General features: G+C 35.3%; 2 long non-coding RNA genes across 2 annotated transcripts; both read left to right on the top strand.

Moving 5' to 3' along the window:
* The first annotated feature begins 889 nt into the window (after window positions 1-889).
* LOC135100817 (uncharacterized) lies at window positions 890-6,886 on the top strand. Its single transcript, XR_010268930.1, has 3 exons — window positions 890-1,450; window positions 5,039-5,390; window positions 6,072-6,886. It is a non-coding gene; the product is annotated as an uncharacterized LOC135100817 (long non-coding RNA).
* A 3,077-nt stretch (window positions 6,887-9,963) lies between these two features.
* LOC135100837 (uncharacterized) lies at window positions 9,964-15,634 on the top strand. The gene is made up of 3 exons (XR_010268944.1): window positions 9,964-10,670; window positions 14,292-14,643; window positions 15,350-15,634. It is a non-coding gene; the product is annotated as an uncharacterized LOC135100837 (long non-coding RNA).
* Window positions 15,635-25,227: the final 9,593 nt, after the last annotated feature.

Below are 25,227 nucleotides of genomic sequence, written 5' to 3' on the forward strand. Positions count from 1 at the left end.
GTGTTTATTTTTTATTTATTTATTTTTTTTAATGTAATGAAATAGAGGGAACATTTAATTGTATATGAATATATTGAATTTATTACCTATTCTTTCCCTAACCTCGAGACAGCAGTAGCTAGCTGCTAGTATTAAAGGTACTAATGATTCATCATCTGCCTAAGAAAGACTAACTAATTAGTCATTTAATTGACTAACCTATGATCCACTTTACTAATGTGGTTAGTAGAAGCAGTGAACAGTACGAAGGCATTAGTCAGATATATTTGAGTAAGACCATACTCAGGTTGAGTGCTCAGTTAGTCACAAATTCACTAACATTATGTTAGTCACTGTGACTAATGCTACCACTCGTTCTAGACCCCATGGGTTTTACTAAGAAAAGTTAGTCAGCACGAGTAACTTTGGTTTTGTGTGATATAATTATAAAGGTAGTAGGCCTTGCTGGCGCCCGAGAGTGTAAGAAAGGCAGGAAAAGTGAGTGGCGAGTGTGTGGGGCGACACTGTACCCTCCCCACGGTTTTGGAGGACAAAGTGAAAGATGGAGGCGGAAGGAAGGGCCAGTGAGCTGCGTATGCTTGACCTCTGAGTGGACGTAGGGAAAAAAAAAAAAAAAATGACACGTTTCGGAAATAACTTGTATCATAAGTAGAGAACGTGCATCCCGTTAAGCAGCCGCGCATTGCAAGGACACGAGAGTACGTGGTATGATCGCAAGTGACACGTCCGGAAATCAGCGTTTAATTGCGTGTGTCTTAATAGAAAAAAATAGCTGATTTCCAAATTATACATCAAAGTATGACCTCGTCTATTTCAGGAGAGTCCTTCGTATAAATGCACTGGTGTGTGTATGTGTGTGTGAATGTTATTGCTAGTTATCTCTCTCTCTCTCTCTCTCTCTCTGTCAGTAGTTGCACAGGTCTTCAAGGGTATTTTTACGGTTTTAGTGACAGATTAACAACATTTCTACATTAATAACAGGAGAAACACCATTGAAAACCCTGATAATCATCTTTATAGCTTTGAAAAACAGTCGTGAAGAGAGAGAGAGAGAGAGAGAGTAGGAGCATTTCAGTTGAGCCTATTCTGCCCTGGTTCGTGTTTGCTGCGGTGACACGGTGCCGCACTGAGTGAAGATTGCGTTCATAATCACTTATCAGGGGTGGAGTGGGGAAAGGAGAGTCAGGAAGTGAGGATATTTATATAATTTGACATATTATTTGATAGCATGTCAACTTTTGTGTGTGTGTGTGTGTGTGGGTGGGTGTTGGATCAGTGACAGGTGGCGCTGGGGAGTTACCACGGCGAGCGGCTGGCTGGCTACAGTGTTTTGGTCAGCACTGGTCAATCTTGCCCTACACGCTCTATTAACCAGTGTTTCCGTCTTCCTGACACCTTCTTCCTGCACCAAGCACCGTCAAGCATCACCAGAGAGGCACGAGTACGTAAGGTGAGTCCAGCGGGGCCAGTCTCTCCTCAGTCAGCCTTACTGCCTTCACAACACCCTAATCCTCCCTGTAGTGTCTTGTATTCGTTTATTTAGGATTCATTATTCGTTATTTAGTTTTTTTAGGGGTTAATTATTTATATTTAGGTTTTGTTTACGTCCGAGTCTGGAAAGAGTTGGAAATTTATTGAAATATTTAATGTTCGCCAATATGTAAACAAGCCGTCAGCTGTGTTATTAGCCATTATTTGCCTCATCTCTCACTTATTATAAGCCTAACATATCACATGATGGATCCACATGTCTAGCCATCATATCCGCTGGTCAGATATATCCGTCATTGCCTGATTTTGGTGTTATATAGAAATAAATAAGGCAACATGGCCGCCGGCTCCCCCACTGAGGTCGCTGCCGAGGGCCGTCATGATGGACTGGCACCTGTTCCGGCTTGTTGGTTCCAATATTTTTTTAAATTTTTCTGAATTAATTTATTTGGCTTGTATAGTAAGATTTTATGGTTTCTAAAAATATTTCGTTGCTTTTGAAGTGTTTTTCTTGCTTTAGTTAAGTAAATGTGCTGAATTTGGTGTTGTTTTTTTATGTAAATAAGGGGCAGTTTGTACGGTGAAATTTACCCAGCCTGGTTTTTGGCTTTTTTATTTGAGGCTTTAATGAAGATTTTATTGCTTCAAAAAATCGTTTATGATTTTTAAAGTATGTTGCATTCCTGTTGAGTTAAGTATGTGGAATTTGAATAGGCTTTTTGTCCCGTTGAAAGTGGTGATTTTGTCATTTTTTAGCTTCTTTATTTTTTTATTGTAGCTTGTAACTAAGTGTGCATTATTTAAAAAAAATAGTTCAGATTTTTTAAAATGTTTTTTTACCAGTGTAAAGTGGAATAGGTGGACTTTTCAGTGTTTTTAATGGTGTCAAAATTTCCAACACTTTTTCCATATTTCACATAATATTTCTTTATAACTACTGAGACTGGAGGTGTTTTGATATTGTGAATATTAATTCAAGTAATTGTCAAGTCAGAATATATAATGCATTCGAGCCTAGCTTCATTTTTTCTATGGGTCAATTTCAAAATGAAATGCGTTACGTACGTATGGCAGGGGGGCGCCGGCACCTCGCCTGTGACGTCATCAAAGATTCGGGACTCGGTCTGCTCCAGTGTCTCCTCAATATTTACCGTAATTTCCAGTGTTTTCCAAGTGTTTACAGCTGTTTCTAAAGTCAGGCGTGTAGATAGTTGTAGTAGAAGGAAGAAAATAAGAGAAATGAAAGAGGAGAAGGAAGAAATAAAAAGAAATGGAGGAGGAGGCAAAACAGGTAAACAATATTTAGCTTAGTTTCCCTTGCTGCGCTGCAGTTCTCTGTAATATTTGGTGTGCTTTGGGTGTTTTACGTGTTTAGGATGTATGTAGGAATATTGTGGGGTGTTTAGAGTGTGTTTTGGTGGTGTTTAGGTGTGTTTTGGGTGTATATTTGCTGTTATCATTGTGTTTTGGGTGAATTTTGGGTGTTTTAAATGTGGTTTAGGATGTTTTTAGTTATATTGTAAGTGGTTTGAGTCGTGTGGGGTGTTTTGAGTATATTGTGGGATGTTTTTGTGTGTTATGGGTGTGTTTGGGAGTATATTGAGGTGTAGTGAGTTTGTTTTGGGTTTATTTTCTGTTTTAAGTGTTTCGGTGAGTTTGGGTGTGTGTGTCGGGTCTTTTGAGGTGTATTTGATTGTGTGCAAGTAGTTTTGGGTGTTTAAGGGTGTGTTTGTGGCGTGTTTGTGGTGCTTTAAGTGTGTTTTGGATGTTTTGATGTGTTTTGGGTGTGTTTGATGAGTTTTGGGGTGTTGTAGTGTATCTTGGGTGTTTTAAATATTTTGAGTGTGTTTGTATGAGTTTTAGATATATTGGGGTGCTTTGTGAGTGTTTTGGATAAATTTAGCGTGGTTGGGGTGGGTTATTTGGATGTTTTTAGATGTTACGGGGTGTTTTGAGTGAATATTCAATATTTGGTTGTGTTTAGGTGAGTGTAGTGGGTATTTTGGGGTGTTGTGATGTGTTTTCGTTGTGTTTTGGATGTTTTGAGTGTATTTTGAGTGTGTTTTGGTAAGTTTTGTTGCATGTAGGGATGTTGAGTGTTATATATATATATATATATATATATATATATATATATATATATATATATATATATATATATATATATATATATATATATATATATATATATATATATATATATATATATATATATATATATATATATATATATATATATAATGGGAAGGCAATGAGAAGAGGGGCAAAAGAACATGGGATGCACCGCCTGTGTTCATACTGGGATCTGATGTCAGTTCTTGTGAAGGGCCAGAATGCATATTCCTGAAGTCTGGAAGGAGTCGTCTGCCAGCCTGTATGGACACTAGGCTGTAGCTCCAAAACTAACTGTAGGATTCTCTCTAAAATAGTCTCATTGAGATTCTCGCACAAAATTACCTATACGTAACTTAATCTAACCTAACCTAACTGCTACAAGAGTAAATGGGCCGAAAGATTACCAGACTTCGGGAATATGCCTCCAGAGGGATACGGGTTAAGGTCGCTTCACACACATCAGTGCCGTATTTGTTCCGTGCTGTTCAGTGCTTCAGTGTCAGTAAAAAAAAAATTCATCATTTTGGAATTCAGCAGAAGCATTTACACACGTCCGGTGAAGTACCGTGTTTTGACTGAAGTGATTGTTACGTCTCCGTTCCGTGAAATGGAATATCGTCGTCACTGGTATTTTAAAAATTTTCACGGATGTCAGACAAGTGTTTGAAATAAAATAGAAGAAATTGAAATGGTGATAAATACTCTTTTTAATTGATGTAATTAATCACACCACATCACACCACACCACATCATAACACACCATACCATACCACACCACACCACTCATCACTGAGCAATGTCATCAAACCGTTTTTGGACATTCTTAAGTACTGGAAAATTTTTGTTTCATCATTAATTAATTCCTCGTACAGAGTAGCAAAATCTCCTTGAGTTTCTCGTTTTCTTCCACGTTTCATGTACCCAATTTTCTTTTCTTTATTTTTTGTTAAGCAAGCATCTTGCTCTTCATCAAGAATTATGACAATCATAGCCAACTCCACGTCTGAAAGGATATGTGTGCATAGACGTCACGAAAGCGACATGGATATCACTGACACTATACGATACTAATACGGCACTGATAGGTGTGAAACCACCTTTGAGTGTACTATTCAGATAGTGTACCCACTATCTGCCAATTTCACTGGGACAAAAGCACAATTAGGTGATTGTTAAGAAGAAGAACAATAATAATAATAATAATAATAATAATAATAATAATGATAATAATAATATAATAAAAGGAGTTAAGCCATCTATATAGTTAGCTAGATTGATATCATTATTATTGTTATCATCATTATTACATATCAAGGTATTGTGACATTATTATTAATAATAATATGTTATTATTATTATCATTATTATTATTATTATTATTATTATTATTAATATTATTACTGTTATTATTATTATCATTATCATATTTCAGCTATCCAACATCAGAACAGTATATGAATATGGCAAATGCTGTTTTGACATCATTTCCTGCCATCCTGAGAAAAAGTGATCACGAGGAGCATGAATTGCAGCTGCAATGGAAATTGCGCATCCAGCGCAAGTTTCAGAATTCAAGAAAGAGGCAGGATTCCTCAGTGACTGAGGTGACGTCAAGGAAAAAGAAGATCCCTTGCATAGCGCCAAAACAGACTACGTGTCCACTGATGTATGGAGTAAAGGCTTACCTTCCACCAAGGCCCCATTCAGAAGATGATGAGTCATTAGAGAGACATAGACAGTGGCTTGCTCTACATTGGATGAAGAAAGATCCCGAGTTAGATAAGGTATGTGATATTTGTACGCTTGATTTATCTTTTTTATATTTCAGAGACTTCTTTACTGGTGTTGTTTAAAAATACCTGCTCTTATGTAAGCAATTTCAATGGTACTGGTGGATAGCGACTGAAAAATGATGCTTGTATATATATATATATATATATATATATATATATATATATATATATATATATATATATATATATATATATATATATATATATATATATATATATATATATATGAGGGAGAGAGGGAGGCTGGTGGGACAGTCAACTTATGAAAACTAATTTTACTTTAATGATTTTCTCAGGTTGAACGCCTCATGCAGTTGACACTCTCTGAGAGACGCAAAAAAATAATCAATGGGAACATTCTTGTAGCAGAAATCCTGAACTTGTACCCGTGGATTCAGACTTTTGATGGCATAAGTGTGTATATATGTACACTTTATGGATTTTGCTACATATTGTTACTAATTGTCAACTTTATTTGTAGGGCTATAATGTATATAGCTATTTATATTTTATAGTAGGTAATTGATATTTAACTACTGGTACTTCCATTCTCCCTCTCAGGCTCAAAGGCTTCAGTGACGGGAGATAAGCACTCATAACTAAGTACAGTTATTGCAGATGCTCATCTCTGTAACCTTCACTTATAATTATTTGATGCTTATATCTTTACAGATAATCAAGAAGTTTCTGAGATTAGAACCACAAGCGGATGAACCAAACCCAAGAGTAGCAGTTTTGAAAGGGCTGGAGAAATATAGGCTCCCAATAATTGCAATTCTCAAAAAAAAGAAAAGCAGTTCCTCTGTATATGGAAACCTTACTTGAACTATATGACCACGATGAAAGTCAATGTGAGTAATGTCTAGTTCAATTTGTTCATTTCAGTAGCTGGTAGCAATTTAATATATGTATCTTTTCATCATTAGCAATGCATCTTTCACTTTTATAAGCCTAGTATTCATGAAACTATGCTGCATGCAAAAACCAAACATTGTATTAAGCATGACCTATCTAACTGTAATGCTTGCACCAATTTCTATAAAGGTACTAATTTAATTGTTAAATTCCTGCTCTTCTATCAAATTTTTGGCTGAGTGCTATGGCTAAATAATTGATTGCAGCATAAGTGATGTTAAAGATTTTAATAGGTGTAAAGTATCTCTCTCTCTCTCTCTCTCTCTCTCTCTCTCTCTCTCTTGTAAGGAAAGACATTATTTCTAGTGTAAATAAACCCAATAGGCTGTCCAATTTGAAATTTAAAATGTAAATATTATCAATCTTTTTAGAAATGTTAGCTGCATCCTCTTCCCTTGCAGTCCAATAAGACAGGTCACTAATTCGTGTGGAGATAGAATTCTTGGAGTCACCTTTGCCGGCACTAGCGCAAGTGCAAACAGTCTGATAAAGGTTTCTTCCATGGTTGTGATGAAGTTCAGGACTTCTCACACTGTTTTGGTGGATATGATGAGAAGAATCGGGAGTTCGGAACATCAGTGCATTATGTCGGGGCATGTAGGTTCGGCTGGGGTTTTCTTTCTTTCTTTCTTTTTTTTTTTTTTTTCGATCAGTACTCATCATATTCTTACGAGGACTTGCTAGACAAAGCATTATTGCATTATGATATTACCCAAATAGTGTCTCAAGTAAAAAACATAACCGCATACTCGTACAAAAGATTTGCTGCTGTGACACAAAGGACAAAAATCATTAGTATACTGGTCGTTCTGAGCATTCAATCAAAATGCTTGTAATTCATATAATTAGTAGAACCATCGAGGAACTTTATTTTTATTAATTCTTATGTGATAAAGCAATAATTACAGGAGACTTTTAAAAGATTGGTACTCAAATTAGTGGACTGTCCTATTGGATGTGACCATATCTTCACTTTTTTCCTTACACAGTTAATTTTCTTTTGTTTATTTGATTTACTTATTATCATATTTATTTATATATTTATTTATTTGCACCAGATGCTTGCTTAGTTATATTGGGGTTACTTCACCTGCTTGGAGAAAGGAAAGACTCCATTTTTACTAAGGTTAAATTTCAGTACCTTTGATTTTAGAGTGGTGTGTATATATTGAAATTTCTGAATATATTATCACCTTAAGATATGCATCTACATATAAATCTTATTTTAATGTCAAAATGTTATTAATTCTTCCTTAAGGTAACAGAAGAAGAATTAAGAACAGGGCAGTCTAGTGTGTATTTGATGGTGCACCTGTAGCTGAACCAACATGTATTTCTATGGCTGTAGTCTCATTGGTAGCAGGGCTTTGTGTTTAATATTGAATACCCAAAAAATTCTGAACATTTCTTCCGTTTCACAACATCCCATCCCTTAGGTATCAAGTATGACAAAGGTAACACTTCAAAAACAAGATCTCTACTTGTAAAATTCAATGAAGTAAAGACAGAATTGAGCTACAAAAATGCATAAATCTGTTTCCAAATATATTCAACTCTACACATAATGCCTCTCTCTCTCTCTCTCTCTCTCTCTCTCTCTCTCTCTCTCTCTCTCTCTCTCTCTCTCTCTCTCTCTCTCTCTCTCTCTCTCTGTCTCTCTCTCTCTCTGTCACACACACACACACACACACACACACACACACACACACACACACACACACACACACTAGTCAATTACTAGTTAAAGATTAATCAGTGAAATAAATACATAACATTATGTTAATAAGTTTTCTAAAAGGAAAAGGAAATACTTGTACTTCCCCTTCCCCACAACCCAGTATTCATGAAATCTTACTGAATTCTTATCTTATGTTATATATATATATATATATATATATATATATATATATATATATATATATATATATATATATATATATATATATATATATATATATATATATATATATATTTATATATATATATATATATATATATATATATATATATATATATATATATATATATATATATATATATATATATATATATATATATATATATATATATATATATAATGAATGGAGAGTAGACACTCTCTCTCTCTCTCTCTCTCTCTCTCTCTCTCTCTCTCTCTCTCTCTCTCTCTCTCTCTCTCTCTTGAAATTGGGAAGTATTCTTCATGTACCATATGATGCATATATATATATATTTTTTTTCATATGCATTTTTTACCTCTTTTTTTTTTTTTTTATTTCTCTATGTTATTGCAAGTGATACGTGAAGCTTATTTATTACTGTTCTGAGCATTTCTGTAGATTTGTTTAGTTAGTATATCCCATAGAAATACTCATTTTCTTTTATGTGTGTGGCTTTAAAGGATTAATGGTGACATATGGATATGATCTGGGTTATAAGCTTGTACAAATAAGGTTAAATGTCTATTTTTGCACTGGTTCTTTCCCTAAGTTTCTTAAAAGTACCGTGATATAATGATTAGCAGTGGACTAATTAATTATTTTTTACAGGGTCTGTAACTCCTTATATTTAATTTATGTTAACTTTACTTACATATTTTTTCCTTTAGTTTATGAATGGGAGGAAGGTTTAATATTCATATCTTAAGAGATGCTTACTTTCTTTTCCACATTGCAAGTTTTAGTGATTAATACTCACAAATGTGTATTATTTACTTAATGGCTTGTCAAAACAGGTTGTTTTTGTGTTGCTTTTTTTTTTTTTTTTCTCATGCTAGGATGAAGTGTTACTAATGGAGTTTATTTTTTACATCTGTTTTATATAACATTACAGTTTTGAGGGGAGCTTTCTGTTAAATGTTCAAGTGAAAAGCATATTATACTATAGATGATAAAAAATAGAGTGTTTATTTTTTATTTATTTATTTTTTTTAATGTAATGAAATAGAGGGAACATTTAATTGTATATGAATATATTGAATTTATTACCTATTCTTTCCCTAACTTTGAGACAGCAGTAGCTAGCTGCTAGTATTAAAGGTACTAATGATTCATCATCTGCCTAAGAAAGACTAACTAATTAGTCATTTAATTGACTAACCTATGATCCACTTTACTAATGTGGTTAGTAGAAGCAATGAACAGTACGAAGGCATTAGTCAGATATATTTGAGTAAGACCATACTCAGGTTGAGTGCTCAGTTAGTCACAAATTCACTAACATTATGTTAGTCACTGTGACTAATGCTACCACTCGTTCTAGACCCCATGGGTTTTACTAAGAAAAGTTAGTCAGCACGAGTAACTTTGGTTTTGTGTGATATAATTATAAAGGTAGTAGGCCTTGCTGGCGCCCGAGAGTGTAAGAAAGGCAGGAAAAGTGAGTGGCGAGTGTGTGGGGCGACACTGTACCCTCCCCACGGTTTTGGAGGACAAAGTGAAAGATGGAGGCGGAAGGAAGGGCCAGTGAGCTGCGTATGCTTGACCTCTGAGTGGACGTAGGGAAAAAAAAAAAAAAAATGACACGTTTCGGAAATAACTTGTATCATAAGTAGAGAACGTGCATCCCGTTAAGCAGCCGCGCATTGCAAGGACACGAGAGTACGTGGTATGATCGCAAGTGACACGTCCGGAAATCAGAGTTTAATTAAGTGTGTCTTAATAGAAAAAAATAGCTGATTTCCAAATTATACATCAAAGTATGACCTCGTCTAGTTAAGGAGAGTCCTTCGTATAAATGCACTGGTGTGTGTGTGTGTGTGTGAATGTTATTGCTAGTTATCTCTCTCTCTCTCTCTCTGTCAGTAGTTGCACAGGTCTTCAAGGGTATTTTTACGGTTTTAGTGACAGATTAACAACATTTCTACATTAATAACAGGAGAAACACCATTGAAAACCCTGATAATCATCTTTATAGCTTTGAAAAACAGTCGTGAAGAGAGAGAGAGAGAGAGAGAGAGAGAGAGAGAGAGAGAGAGAGAGTAGGAGCATTTCAGTTGAGCCTATTCTGCCCTGGTTCGTGTTTGCTGCGGTGACACGGTGCCGCACTGAGTGAAGATTGCGTTCATAATCACTTATCAGGGGTGGAGTGGGTAAAGGAGAGTCAGGAAGTGAGGATATTTATATAATTTGACATATTATTTGATAGAATGTCAACTTTTGTGTGTGTGTGTGTGTGTGTGTGGGTGGGTGGGTGTTGGATCAGTGACAGGTGGCGCTGGGGAGTTACCACGGCGAGCGGCTGGCTGGCTGCAGTGTTTTGGTCAGCACTGGTCAATCTTGCCCTACACGCTCTATTAACCAGTGTTTCCGTCTTCCCGATACCTTCTTCCTGCACCAAGCACCGTCAAGCATCACCAGAGAGGCACGAGTACGTAAGGTGAGTCCAGCGGGGCCAGTCTCTCCTCAGTCAGCCTTACTGCCTTCACAACACCCTAATCCTCCCTGTAGTGTCTTGTATTCGTTTATTTAGGATTCATTATTCGTTATTTAGTTTTTTTAGGGGTTAATTATTTATATTTAGGTTTTGTTTACGTCCGAGTCTGGAAAGAGTTGGAAATTTATTGAAATATTTAATGTTCGCCAATATGTAAACAAGCCGTCAGCTGTGTTATTAGCCATTATTTGCCTCATCTCTCACTTATTATAAGCCTAACATATCACATGATGGATCCACATGTCTAGCCTTCATATCCGCTGGTCAGATATATCCGTCATTGCCTGATTTTGGTGTTATATAGAAATAAATAAGGCAACATGGCCGCCGGCTCCCCCACTGAGGTCGCTGCCGAGGGCCGTCATGATGGACTGGCACCTGTTCCGGCTTGTTGGTTCCAATATTTTTTTTAATTTTTCTGAATTAATTTATTTGGCATGTATAGTAAGATTTTATGGTTTCTAAAAATATTTCGATGCTTTTGAAGTGTTTTTCTTGCTTTAGTTAAGTAAATGTGCTGAATTTGGTGTTGTTTTTTATGTAAATAAGGGGCAGTTTGTACGGTGAAATTTACCCAGCCTGGTTTTTGGCTTTTTTATTTGAGGCTTTAATGAAGATTTTATTGCTTCAAAAAATCGTTTATGATTTTTAAAGTATGTTGCGTTCCTGTTGAGTTAAGTATGTGGAATTTGAATAGGCTTTTTGTCCCGTTGAAAGTGGTGATTTTGTCATTTTTTAGCTTCTTTATTTTTTTATTGTAGCTTGTAACTAAGTGTGCATTATTTAAAAAAATAGTTCAGATTTTTTAAAATGTTTTTTTACCAGTGTAAAGTGGAATAGGTGGACTTTTCAGTGTTTTTAATGGTGTCAAAATTTCCAACACTTTTTCCATATTTCACATAATATTTCTTTATAACTACTGAGACTGGAGGTGCTTTGATATTGTGAATATTAATTCAAGTAATTGTCAAGTCAGAATATATAATGCATTCGAGCCTAGCTTCATTTTTTCTATGGGTCAATTTCAAAATGAAATGCGTTACGTACGTATGGCAGGGGGGCGCCGGCACCTCGCCTGTGACGTCATCAAAGATTCGGGACTCGGTCTGCTCTAGTGTTTCCTCAATATTTACCGTAATTTCCAGTGTTTTCCAAGTGTTTACAGCTGTTTCTAAAGTCAGGCGTGTAGATAGTTGTAGTAGAAGGAAGAAAATAAGAGAAATGAAAGAGGAGAAGGAAGAAATAAAAAGAAATGGAGGAGGAGGCAAAACAGGTAAACAATATTTAGCTTAGTTTCCCTTGCTGCGCTGCAGTTCTCTGTAATATTTGGTGTGTTTTGGGTGTTTTACGTGTTTAGGATGTATGTAGGAATATTGTGGGGTGTTTAGAGTGTGTTTTGGTGGTGTTTAGGTCTGTTCTGGGTGTATATTTGCTGTTATCATTGTGTTTTGGGTGAATTTTGGGTGTTTTAAATGTGGTTTAGGATGTTTTTAGTTATATTGTAAGTGGTTTGAGTCGTGTGGGGTGTTTTGAGTATATTGTGGGATGTTTTTGTGTGTTATGGGTGTGTTTGGAGGTATATTGAGGTGTAGTGAGTTTGTTTTGGGTTTATTTTCTGTTTTAAGTGTTTCGGTGAGTTTGGGTGTGTGTGTCGGGTCTTTTGAGGTGTATTTGATTGTGTGCAAGTAGTTTTGGGTCTTTAAGGGTGTGTTTGTGGCGTGTTTGTGGTGTTGAGTGGTGCTTTAAGTGTGTTTTGGATGTTTTGATGTGTTTTGGGTGTGTTTGATGAGTTTTGGGGTGTTGTAGTGTATTTTGGGTGTTTTAAATCTTTTGAGTGTGTTTGTATGAGTTTAAGGTATATTGGGGTGCTTTGAGAGTGTTTTGGATAAATTTAGCGTGGTTGGGGTGGGTTATTTGGATGTTTTTAGATGTTACGGGGTGTTTTGAGTGAATATTCAATATTTGGTTGTGTTTAGGTGAGTGTAGTGGGTATTTTGGGGTGTTGTGATGTGTTTTGGTTGTGTTTTGGATGTTTTGAGTGTATTTTGAGTGTGTTTTGGTAAGTTTTGTTGCATGTAGGGATGTTGAGTGTTATATATATATATATATATATATATATATATATATATATATATATATATATGTATATATATATATATATATATATATATATATATATATATATATATATATATATATATATATATATATATATATATATATATATATATATATATATATATATATATATATATAATGGGAAGGCAATGAGAAGAGGGGCAAAAGAACATGGGATGCACCGCCTGTGTTCATACCGGGATCTGATGTCAGTTCTTGTGAAGGGCCAGAATGCATATTCCTGAAGTCTGGAAGGAGTCGTCTGCCAGCCTGTATGGACACTAGGCTGTAGCTCCGAAACTAACTGTAGGATTCTCTCTAAAATAGTCTCATTGAGATTCTCGCACAAAATTACTTATACGTAACTTAATCTAACCTAACCTAACTGCTACAAGAGTAAATGGGCCGAAAGATTACCAGACTTCGGGAATATGCCTCCAGAGGGATACGGGTTAAGGTCGCTTCACACACATCAGTGCCGTATTTGTTCCGTGCTGTTCAGTGCTTCAGTGTCAGTAAAAAAAAAATTCATCATTTTGGAATTCAGCAGAAGCATTTACACACATCCGGTGAAGTACCGTGTTTTGACTGAAGTGATTGTTACGTCTCCGTTCCGTGAAATGGAATATCGTCGTCACTGGTATTTTAAAAATTTTCACGGATGTCAGACAAGTGTTTGAAATAAAATAGAAGAAATTGAAATGGTGATAAATACTCTTTTTAATTGATGTAATTAATCACACCACATCACACCACACCACATCATAACACACCATACCATACCATACCACACCACTCATCACTGAGCAATGTTATCAAACAGTTTTTGGACATTCTTAAGTACTGGAAAATTTTTGTTTCATCATTAATTAATTCCTCGTACAGAGTAGCAAAATCTCCTTGAGTTTCTCTTTTTCTTCCACGTTTCATGTACCCAATTTTCTTTTCTTTATTTTTTGTTAAGCAAGCATCTTGCTCTTCATCAAGAATTATGACAATCATAGCCAACTCCACGTCTGAAAAGATATGTGTGCATAGACGTCACGAAAGCGACATGGATATCACTGACACTATACGATACTAATATGGCACTGATAGGTGTGAAACCACTATCTGCCAATTTCACTGGGACAAAAGCACAATTAGGTGATTGTTAAGAAGAAGAACAATAATAATAATAATAATAATAATAATAATAATAATAATAATAATGATAATAATAATATAATAAAATGAGTTAAGCCATCTATATAGTTAGCTAGATTGATATCATTATTATTGTTATCATCATTATTACATATCAAGGTATTGTGACATTATTATTAATAATAATATGTTATTATTATTATTATTATTATTATTATTATTATTATTATTATTATTATTATTATTATTATTATTATTAATATTATTACTGTTATTATTATTATCATTATCATATTTCAGCTATCCAACATCAGAACAGTATATGAATATGGCAAATGCTGTTTTGACATCATTTCCTGCCATCCTGAGAAAGAGTGATCACGAGGAGCATGAATTGCAGCTGCAATGGAAATTGCGCATCCAGCGCAAGTTTCAGAATTAAAGAAAGAGGCAGGATTCCTCAGTGACTGAGGTGACGTCAAGGAAAAAGAAGATCCCTTGCATAGCGCCAAAACAGACTACGTGTCCACTGATGTATGGAGTAAAGGCTTACCTTCCAACAAGGCCCCATTCAGAAGATGATGAGTCATTAGAGAGACATAGACAGTGGCTTGCTCTACATTGGATGAAGAAAGATCCCGAGTTAGATAAGGTATGTGATATTTGTACGCTTGATTTATCTTTTTTATATTTCAGAGACTTCTTTACTGGTGTTGTTTAAAAATACCTGCTCTTATGTAAGCAATTTCAATGGTACTGGTGGATAGCCACTGAAAAATGATGCTTATATATATATATATATATATATATATATATATATATATATATATATATATATATATATATATATATATATATATATATATATATATATATATATATATATATATATATATATATATATATATAGATGAGGGAGAGAGGGAGGCTGGTGGGACAGTCAACTTATGAAAACTAATTTTACTTTAATGATTTTCCTCAGGTTGAACGCCTCATGCAGTTGACACTCTCTGAGAGACGCAAAAAAATAATCAATGGGAACATTCTTGTAGCAGAAATCCTGAACTTGTACCCGTGGATTCAGACTTTTGATGGCATAAGTGTGTATATATGTACACTTTATGGATTTTGCTACATATTGTTACTAATTGTCAACTTTATTTGTAGGGCTATAATGTATATAGCTATTTATATTTTATAGTAGGTAATTGATATTTAACTACTGGTACTTCCATTCTCCCTCTCAGGCTCAAAGGCTTCAGTGACGGGAGATAAGCACTCATAACTAAGTACAGTTATTGCAGATGCTCATCTCTGTAACCTTCACTTATAATTATTTGATGCTTATATCTTTACAGATAATCAAGAAGTTTCTGAGATTAGAACCACAAGCGGATGAACCAAACCCAAGAGTAGCAGTTTTGAAAGGGCTGGAGAAATATAGGCTCCCAATAATTGCAATTCTCAAAAAAAAAGAAAAGCAGTTCCTCTGTATATGGAAACCTTACTTGAACTATATGACCACGATGAAAGTCAATGTGAGTAATGTCTAGTTCAATTTGTTCATTTTGAGTAGCTGGTAGCAATTTAATATATGTATCTTTTCATCATTAGCAATGCATCTTTCACTTTTATAAGCCTAGTATTCATGAAACTATGCTGCATGCAAAAACCAAACATTGTATTAAGCATGACCTATCTAACTGTAATGATTGCACCAATTTCTATAAAGGTACTAATTTAATTGTTAAATTCCTGCTCTTCTATCAAATTTTTGGCTGAGTGCTATGGCTAAATAATTGTTTGCAGCATAAGTGATGTTAAAGATTTTAATAGGTGTAAAGCATCTCTCTCTCTCTCTCTCTCTCTCTTGTAAGGAAAGACATTATTTCTAGTGTAAATAAACCCAATAGGCTGTCCAATTTGAAATTTAAAATGTAAATATTATCAATCTTTTTAGAAATGTTAGCTGCATCCTCTTCCCTTGCAGTCCAATAAGACAGGTCACTAATTCGTGTGGAGATAGAATTCTTGGAGTCACCTTTGCCGGCACTAGCGCAAGTGCAAACAGTCTGATAAAGGTTTCTTCCATGGTTGTGATGAAGTTCAGGACTTCTCACACTGTTTTGGTGGATATGATGAGAAGAATCGGGAGTTCGGAACATCAGTGCATTATGTCGGGGCATGTAGGTTCGGCTGGGGTTTTCTTTCTTTCTTTCTTTTTTTTTTTTTTTTTTCGATCAGTACTCATCATATTCTTACGAGGACTTGCTAGACAAAGCATTATTGCATTATGATATTACCCAAATAGTGTCTCAAGTAAAAAACATAACCGCATACTCGTACAAAAGATTTGCTGCTGTGACACAAAGGACAAAAATCATTAGTATACTGGTCGTTCTGAGCATTCAATCAAAATGCTTGTAATTCATATAATTAGTAGAACCATCGAGGAGCTTTATTTTTATTAATTCTTATGTGATAAAGCAATAATTACAGGAGACTTTTAAAAGATTGGTACTCAAATTAGTGGACTGTCCTATTGGATGTGACCATATCTTCACTTTTTTCCTTACACAGTTAATTTTCTTTTGTTTATTTGATTTACTTATTATCATATTTATTTATATATTTATTTATTTGCACCAGATGCTTGCTTAGTTATATTGGGGTTACTTCACCTGCTTGGAGAAAGGAAAGACTCCATTTTTACTAAGGTTAAATTTCAGTACCTTTGATTTTAGAGTGGTGTGTATATATTGAAATTTCTGAATATATTATCACCTTAAGATATGCATCTACATATAAATCTTATTTTAATGTCAAAATGTTATTAATTCTTCCTTAAGGTAACAGAAGAAGAATTAAGAACAGGGCAGTCTAGTGTGTATTTGATGGTGCACCTGTAGCTGAACCAACATGTATTTCTATGGCTGTAGTCTCATTGGTAGCAGGGCTTTGTGTTTAATATTGAATACCCAAAAAATTCTGAACATTTCTTCCGTTTCACAACATCCCATCCCTTAGGTATCAAGTATGACAAAGGTAACACTTCAAAAACAAGATCTCTACTTGTAAAACTCAATTAAGTAAAGACAGAATTGAGCTACAAAAATGCATAAATCTGTTTCCAAATATATTCAACTCTACACATAATGCCTCTCTCTCTCTCTCTCTCTCTCTCTCTCTCTCTCTCTCTCTCTCTCTCTCTCTCTCTCTCTCTCTCTCTCTCTCTCTCTCTCTCTCTGTCACACACACACACACACACACACACACACACACACACACACACTAGTCAATTACTAGTTAAAGATTAATCAGTGAAATAAATACATAACATTATGTTAATAAGTTTTCTAAAAGGAAAAGGAAATACTTGTACTTCCCCTTCCCCACAACCCAGTATTCATGAAATCTTACTGAATTCTTATCTTATGTTATATATATATATATATATATATATATATATATATATATATATATATATATATATATATATATATATATATATATATATATATATATATATATAATGAATGGAGAGTAGACACTCTCTCTCTCTCTCTCTCTCTCTCTCTCTCTCTCTCTCTCTCTCTCTCTCTCTCTCTCTCTCTCTCTCTCTCTCTCTCTCTCTCTCTCTCTCTCTCTCTCTCTCTCTCTTCAAATTGGGAAGTATTCTTCATGTACCATATGATGCATATATTTTTTTTTTTTTTTTATATGCATTTTTTACCTCTTTTTTTTTTTTTTATTTCTCTATGTTATTGCAAGTGATACGTGAAGCTTATTTATTACTGTTCTGAGCATTTCTGTAGATTTGTTTAGTTAGTATATCCCATAGAAATACTCATTTTCTTTTATGTGTGTGGCTTTAAAGGATTAATGGTGACATATGGATATGATCTGGGTTAAAAGCTTGTACAAATAAGGTTAAATGTCTATTTTTGCACTGGTTCTTTCCCTAAGTTTCTTAAAAGTACCGTGATATAATGATTAGCAGTGGACTAATTAATTATTTTTTACAGGGTCTGTAACTCCTTACATTTAATTTATGTTAACTTTACTTACATATTTTTTCCTTTAGTTTATGAATGGGAGGAAGGTTTAATATTCATATCTTAAGAGATGCTTACTTTCTTTTCCACATTGCAAGTTTTAGTGATTAATACTCACAAATGTGTATTATTTACTTAATGGTTTGTCAAAACAGGTTGTTTTTGTGTTGCTTTTTTTTTTTTTTTTCTCATGCTAGGATGAAGTGTTACTAATGGAGTTTATTTTTTACATCTGTTTTATATATCATTACAGTTTTGAGGGGAGCTTTCTGTTAAATGTTCAAGTGAAAAGCATATTATACTATAGATGATAAAAATTATAGTGTTTATTTTTTATTTATTTATTTTTTTTAATGTAATGAAATAGAGGGAACATTTAATTGTATATGAATATATTGAATTTATTACCTATTCTTTCCCTAACCTTGAGACAGCAGTAGCTAGCTGCTAGTATTAAAGGTACTAATGATTCATCATCTGCCTAAGAAAGACTAACTAATTAGTCATTTAATTGACTAACCTATGATCCACTTTACTAATGTGGTTAGTAGAAGCAGTGAACAGTACGAAGGCATTAGTCAGATATATTTGAGTAAGACCATACTCAGGTTGAGTGCTCAGTTAGTCACAAATTCACTAACATTATGTTAGTCACTGTGACTAATGCTACCACTCGTTCTAGACCCCATGGGTTTTACTAAGAAAAGTTAGTCAGCACGAGTAACTTTGGTTTTGTGTGATATAATTATAAAGGTAGTAGGCCTTGCTGGCGCCCGAGAGTGTAAGAAAGGCAGGAAAAGTGAGTGGCGAGTGTGTGGGGCGACACTGTACCCTCCCCACGGTTTTGGAGGACAAAGTGAAAGATGGAGGCGGAAGGAAGGGCCAGTGAGCTGCGTATGCTTGACCTCTGAGTGGACGTAGGGAAAAAAAAAAAAAAATGACACGTTTCGGAAATAACTTGTATCATAAGTAGAGAACGTGCATCCCGTTAAGCAGCCGCGCATTGCAAGGACACGAGAGTACGTGGTATGATCGCAAGTGACACATCCGGAAATCAGCGTTTAATTGCGTGTGTCTTAATAGAAAAAAATAGCTGATTTCCAAATTATACATCAAAGTATGACCTCGTCTAGTTCAGGAGAGTCCTTCGTATAAATGCACTGGTGTGTGTGTGTGTGTGTGAATGTTATTGCTAGTTATCTCTCTCTCTCTCTCTCTGTCAGTAGTTGCACAGGTCTTCAAGGGTATTTTTACGGTTTTAGTGACAGATTAACAACATTTCTACATTAATAACAGGAGAAACACCATTGAAAACCCTGATAATCATCTTTATAGCTTTGAAAAACAGTCGTGAAGAGAGAGAGAGAGAGAGAGAGAGAGAGAGAGAGAGAGAGTAGGAGCATTTCAGTTGAGCCTATTCTGCCCTGGTTCGTGTTTGCTGCGGTGACACGGTGCCGCACTGAGTGAAGATTGCGTTCATAATCACTTATCAGGGGTGGAGTGGGGAAAGGAGAGTCAGGAAGTGAGGATATTTATATTATTTGACATATTATTTGATAGCATGTCAACTTTTGTGTGTGTGTGTGTGTGTGTGTGGGTGGGTGGGTGTTGGATCAGTGACAGGTGGCGCTGGGGAGTTACCACGGCGAGCGGCTGGCTGGCTGCAGTGTTTTGGTCAGCACTGGTCAATCTTGCCCTACACGCTCTATTAACCAGTGTTTCCGTCTTCCCGACACCTTCTTCCTGCACCAAGCACCGTCAAGCATCACCAGAGAGGCACGAGTACGTAAGGTGAGTCCAGCGGGGCCAGTCTCTCCTCAGTCAGCCTTACTGCCTTCACAACACCCTAATCCTCCCTGTAGTGTCTTGTATTCGTTTATTTAGGATTCATTATTCGTTATTTAGTTTTTTTAGGGGTTAATTATTTATATTTAGGTTTTGTTTACGTCCGAGTCTGGAAAGAGTTGGAAATTTATTGAAATATTTAATGTTCGCCAATATGTAAACAAGCCGTCAGCTGTGTTATTAGCCATTATTTGCCTCATCTCTCACTTATTATAAGCCTAACATATCACATGATGGATCCACATGTCTAGCCTTCATATCCGCTGGTCAGATATATCCGTCATTGCCTGATTTTGGTGTTATATAGAAATAAATAAGGCAACATGGCCGCCGGCTCCCCCACTGAGGTCGCTGCCGAGGGCCGTCATGATGGACTGGCACCTGTTCCGGCTTGTTGGTTCCAATATTTTTTTAATTTTTCTGAATTAATTTATTTGGCTTGTATAGTAAGATTTTATGGTTTCTAAAAATATTTCGTTGCTTTTGAAGTGTTTTTCTTGCTTTAGTTAAGTAAATGTGCTGAATTTGGTGTTGTTTTTTATGTAAATAAGGGGCAGTTTGTACGGTGAAATTTACCCAGCCTGGTTTTTGGCTTTTTTATTTGAGGCTTTAATGAAGATTTTATTGCTTCAAAAAATCGTTTATGATTTTTAAAGTATGTTGCGTTCCTGTTGAGTTAAGTATGTGGAATTTGAATAGGCTTTTTGTCCCGTTGAAAGTGGTGATTTTGTCATTTTTTAGCTTCTTTATTTTTTTATTGTAGCTTGTAACTAAGTGTGCATTATTTAAAAAAATAGTTCAGATTTTTTAAAATGTTTTTTTACCAGTGTAAAGTGGAATAGGTGGACTTTTCAGTGTTTTTAATGGTGTCAAAATTTCCAACACTTTTTCCATATTTCACATAATATTTCTTTATAACTACTGAGACTGGAGGTGTTTTGATATTGTGAATATTAATTCAAGTAATTGTCAAGTCAGAATATATAATGCATTCGAGCCTAGCTTCATTTTTTCTATGGGTCAATTTCAAAATGAAATGCGTTACGTACGTATGGCAGGGGGGCGCCGGCACCTCGCCTGTGACGTCATCAAAGATTCGGGACTCGGTCTGCTCTAGTGTCTCCTCAATATTTACCGTAATTTCCAGTGTTTTCCAAGTGTTTACAGCTGTTTCTAAAGTCAGGCGTGTAGATAGTTGTAGTAGAAGGAAGAAAATAAGAGAAATGAAAGAGGAGAAGGAAGAAATAAAAAGAAATGGAGGAGGAGGCAAAACAGGTAAACAATATTTAGCTTAGTTTCCCTTGCTGCGCTGCAGTTCTCTGTAATATTTGGTGTGTTTTGGGTGTTTTACGTGTTTAGGATGTATGTAGGAATATTGTGGGGTGTTTAGAGTGTGTTTTGGTGGTGTTTAGGTGTGTTCTGGGTGTATATTTGCTGTTATCATTGTGTTTTGGGTGAATTTTGGGTGTTTTAAATGTGGTTTAGGATGTTTTTAGTTATATTGTAAGTGGTTTGAGTCGTGTGGGGTGTTTTGAGTATATTGTGGGATGTTTTTGTGTGTTATGGGTGTGTTTGGGGGTATATTGAGGTGTAGTGAGTTTGTTTTGGGTTTATTTTCTGTTTTAAGTGTTTCGGTGAGTTTGGGTGTGTGTGTCGGGTCTTTTGAGGTGTATTTGATTGTGTGCAAGTAGTTTTGGGTCTTTAAGGGTGTGTTTGTGGCGTGTTTGTGGTGTTGAGTGGTGCTTTAAGTGTGTTTTGGATGTTTTGATGTGTTTTGGGTGTGTTTGATGAGTTTTGGGGTGTTGTAGTGTATTTTGGGTGTTTTAAATCTTTTGAGTGTGTTTGTATGAGTTTAAGGTATATTGGGGTGCTTTGAGAGTGTTTTGGATAAATTTAGCGTGGTTGGGGTGGGTTATTTGGATGTTTTTAGATGTTACGGGGTGTTTTGAGTGAATATTCAATATTTGGTTGTGTTTAGGTGAGTGTAGTGGGTATTTTGGGGTGTTGTGATGTGTTTTGGTTGTGTTTTGGATGTTTTGAGTGTATTTTGAGTGTGTTTTGGTAAGTTTTGTTGCATGTAGGGATGTTGAGTGTTATATATATATATATATATATATATATATATATATATATATATATATATATATATATATATATATATATATATATATATATAATGGGAAGGCAATGAGAAGAGGGGCAAAAGAACATGGGATGCACCGCCTGTGTTCATACCGGGATCTGATGTCAGTTCTTGTGAAGGGCCAGAATGCATATTCCTGAAGTCTGGAAGGAGTCGTCTGCCAGCCTGTATGGACACTAGGCTGTAGCTCCAAAACTAACTGTAGGATTCTCTCTAAAATAGTCTCATTGAGATTCTCGCACAAAATTACCTATACGTAACTTAATCTAACCTAACCTAACTGCTACAAGAGTAAATGGGCCGAAAGATTACCAGACTTCGGGAATATGCCTCCAGAGGGATACGGGTTAAGGTCGCTTCACACACATCAGTGCCGTATTTGTTCCGTGCTGTTCAGTGCTTCAGTGTCAGTAAAAAAAAAATTCATCATTTTGGAATTCAGCAGAAGCATTTACACACGTCCGGTGAAGTACCGTGTTTTGACTGAAGTGATTGTTACGTCTCCGTTCCGTGAAATGGAATATCGTCGTCACTGGTATTTTAAAAATTTTCACGGATGTCAGACAAGTGTTTGAAATAAAATAGAAGAAATTGAAATGGTGATAAATACTCTTTTTAATTGATGTAATTAATCACACCACATCACACCACACCACATCATAACACACCATACCATACCATACCACACCACTCATCACTGAGCAATGTCATCAAACAGTTTTTGGACATTCTTAAGTACTGGAAAATTTTTGTTTCATCATTAATTAATTCCTCGTACAGAGTAGCAAAATCTCCTTGAGTTTCTCTTTTTCTTCCACGTTTCATGTACCCAATTTTCTTTTCTTTATTTTTTGTTAAGCAAGCATCTTGGGTTTTGGGTGTATATTTGCTGTTATCATTGTGTTTTGGGTGAATTTTGGGTGTTTTAAATGTGGTTTAGGATGTTTTTAGTTATATTGTAAGTGGTTTGAGTCGTGTGGGGTGTTTTGAGTATATTGTGGGATGTTTTTGTGTGTTATGGGTGTGTTTGGGGGTATATTGAGGTGTAGTGAGTTTGTTTTGGGTTTATTTTCTGTTTTAAGTGTTTCGGTTAGTTTGGGTGTGTGTGTCGGGTCTTTTGAGGTGTATTTGATTGTGTGCAAGTAGTTTTGGGTCTTTAAGGGTGTGTTTGTGGCGTGTTTGTGGTGTTGAGTGGTGCTTTAAGTGTGTTTTGGATGTTTTGATGTGTTTTGGGTGTGTTTGATGAGTTTTGGGGTGTTGTAGTGTATTTTGGGTGTTTTAAATCTTTTGAGTGTGTTTGTATGAGTTTTAGGTATATTGGGGTGCTTTGAGAGTGTTTTGGATAAATTTAGCGTGGTTGGGGTGGATTATTTGGATGTTTTTAGATGTTACGGGGTGTTTTGAGTGAATATTCAATATTTGGTTGTGTTTAGGTGAGTGTAGTGGGTATTTTGGGGTGTTGTGATGTGTTTTGGTTGTGTTTTGGATGTTTTGAGTGTATTTTGAGTGTGTTTTGGTAAGTTTTGTTGCATGTAGGGATGTTGAGTGTTATATATATATATATATATATATATATATATATATATATATATATATATATATATATATATATATATATATATATATATATATATAATGGGAAGGCAATGAGAAGAGGGGCAAAAGAACATGGGATGCACCGCCTGTGTTCATACCGGGATCTGATGTCAGTTCTTGTGAAGGGCCAGAATGCATATTCCTGAAGTCTGGAAGGATTCGTCTGCCAGCCTGTATGGACACTAGGCTGTAGCTCCAAAACTAACTGTAGGATTCTCTCTAAAATAGTCTCATTGAGATTCTCGCACAAAATTACCTATACGTAACTTAATCTAACCTAACCTAACTGCTACAAGAGTAAATGGGCCGAAAGATTACCAGACTTCGGGAATATGCCTCCAGAGGGATACGGGTTAAGGTCGCTTCACACACATCAGTGCCGTATTTGTTCCGTGCTGTTCAGTGCTTCAGTGTCAGTAAAAAAAAATTCATCATTTTGGAATTCAGCAGAAGCATTTACACACGTCCGGTGAAGTACCGTGTTTTGACTGAAGTGATTGTTACGTCTCCGTTCCGTGAAATGGAATATCGTCGTCACTGGTATTTTAAAAATTTTCACGGATGTTAGACAAGTGTTTGAAATAAAATAGAAGAAATTGAAATGGTGATAAATACTCTTTTTAATTGATGTAATTAATCACACCACATCAATCCACACCACATCATAACACACCATACCATACCACACCACACCACTCATCACTGAGCAATGTCATCAAACAGTTTTTGGACATTCTTAAGTACTGGAAAATTTTTGTTTCATCATTAATTAATTCCTCGTACAGAGTAGCAAAATCTCCTTGAGTTTCTCTTTTTCTTCCACGTTTCATGTACCCAATTTTCTTTTCTTTATTTTTTGTTAAGCAAGCATCTTGCTCTTCATCAAGAATTATGACAATCATAGCCAACTCCACGTCTAAAAAAATATGTGTGCATAGACGTCACGAAAGCGACATGGATATCACTGACACTATACGATACTAATACGGCACTGATAGGTGTGAAACCACCTTTGAGTGTACTATTCAGATAGTGTACCCACTATCTGCCAATTTCACTGGGACAAAAGCACAATTAGGTGATTGTTAAGAAGAAGAACAATAATAATAATAATAATAATAATAATAATAATGATAATAATAATATAATAAAAGGAGTTAAGCCATCTATATAGTTAGCTAGATTGATATCATTATTATTGTTATCATCATTATTACATATCAAGGTATTGTGACATTATTATTAATAATAATATGTTATTATTATTATTATTATTATTATTATTATTATTATTATTAATATTATTACTGTTATTATTATTATCATTATCATATTTCAGCTATCCAACATCAGAACAGTATATGAATATGGCAAATGCTGTTTTGACATCATTTCCTGCCATCCTGAGAAAAATTGATCACGAGGAGCATGAATTGCAGCTGCAATGGAAATTGCGCATCCAGCGCAAGTTTCAGAATTCAAGAAAGAGGCAGGATTCCTCAGTGACTGAGGTGACGTCAAGGAAAAAGAAGATCCCTTGCATAGCGCCAAAACAGACTACGTGTCCACTGATGTATGGAGTAAAGGCTTATCTTCC

The sequence above is a fragment of the Scylla paramamosain genome, chromosome 1 (assembly GCF_035594125.1).
Source record: "Scylla paramamosain isolate STU-SP2022 chromosome 1, ASM3559412v1, whole genome shotgun sequence".
NCBI lineage: Eukaryota > Metazoa > Arthropoda > Malacostraca > Decapoda > Portunidae > Scylla > Scylla paramamosain.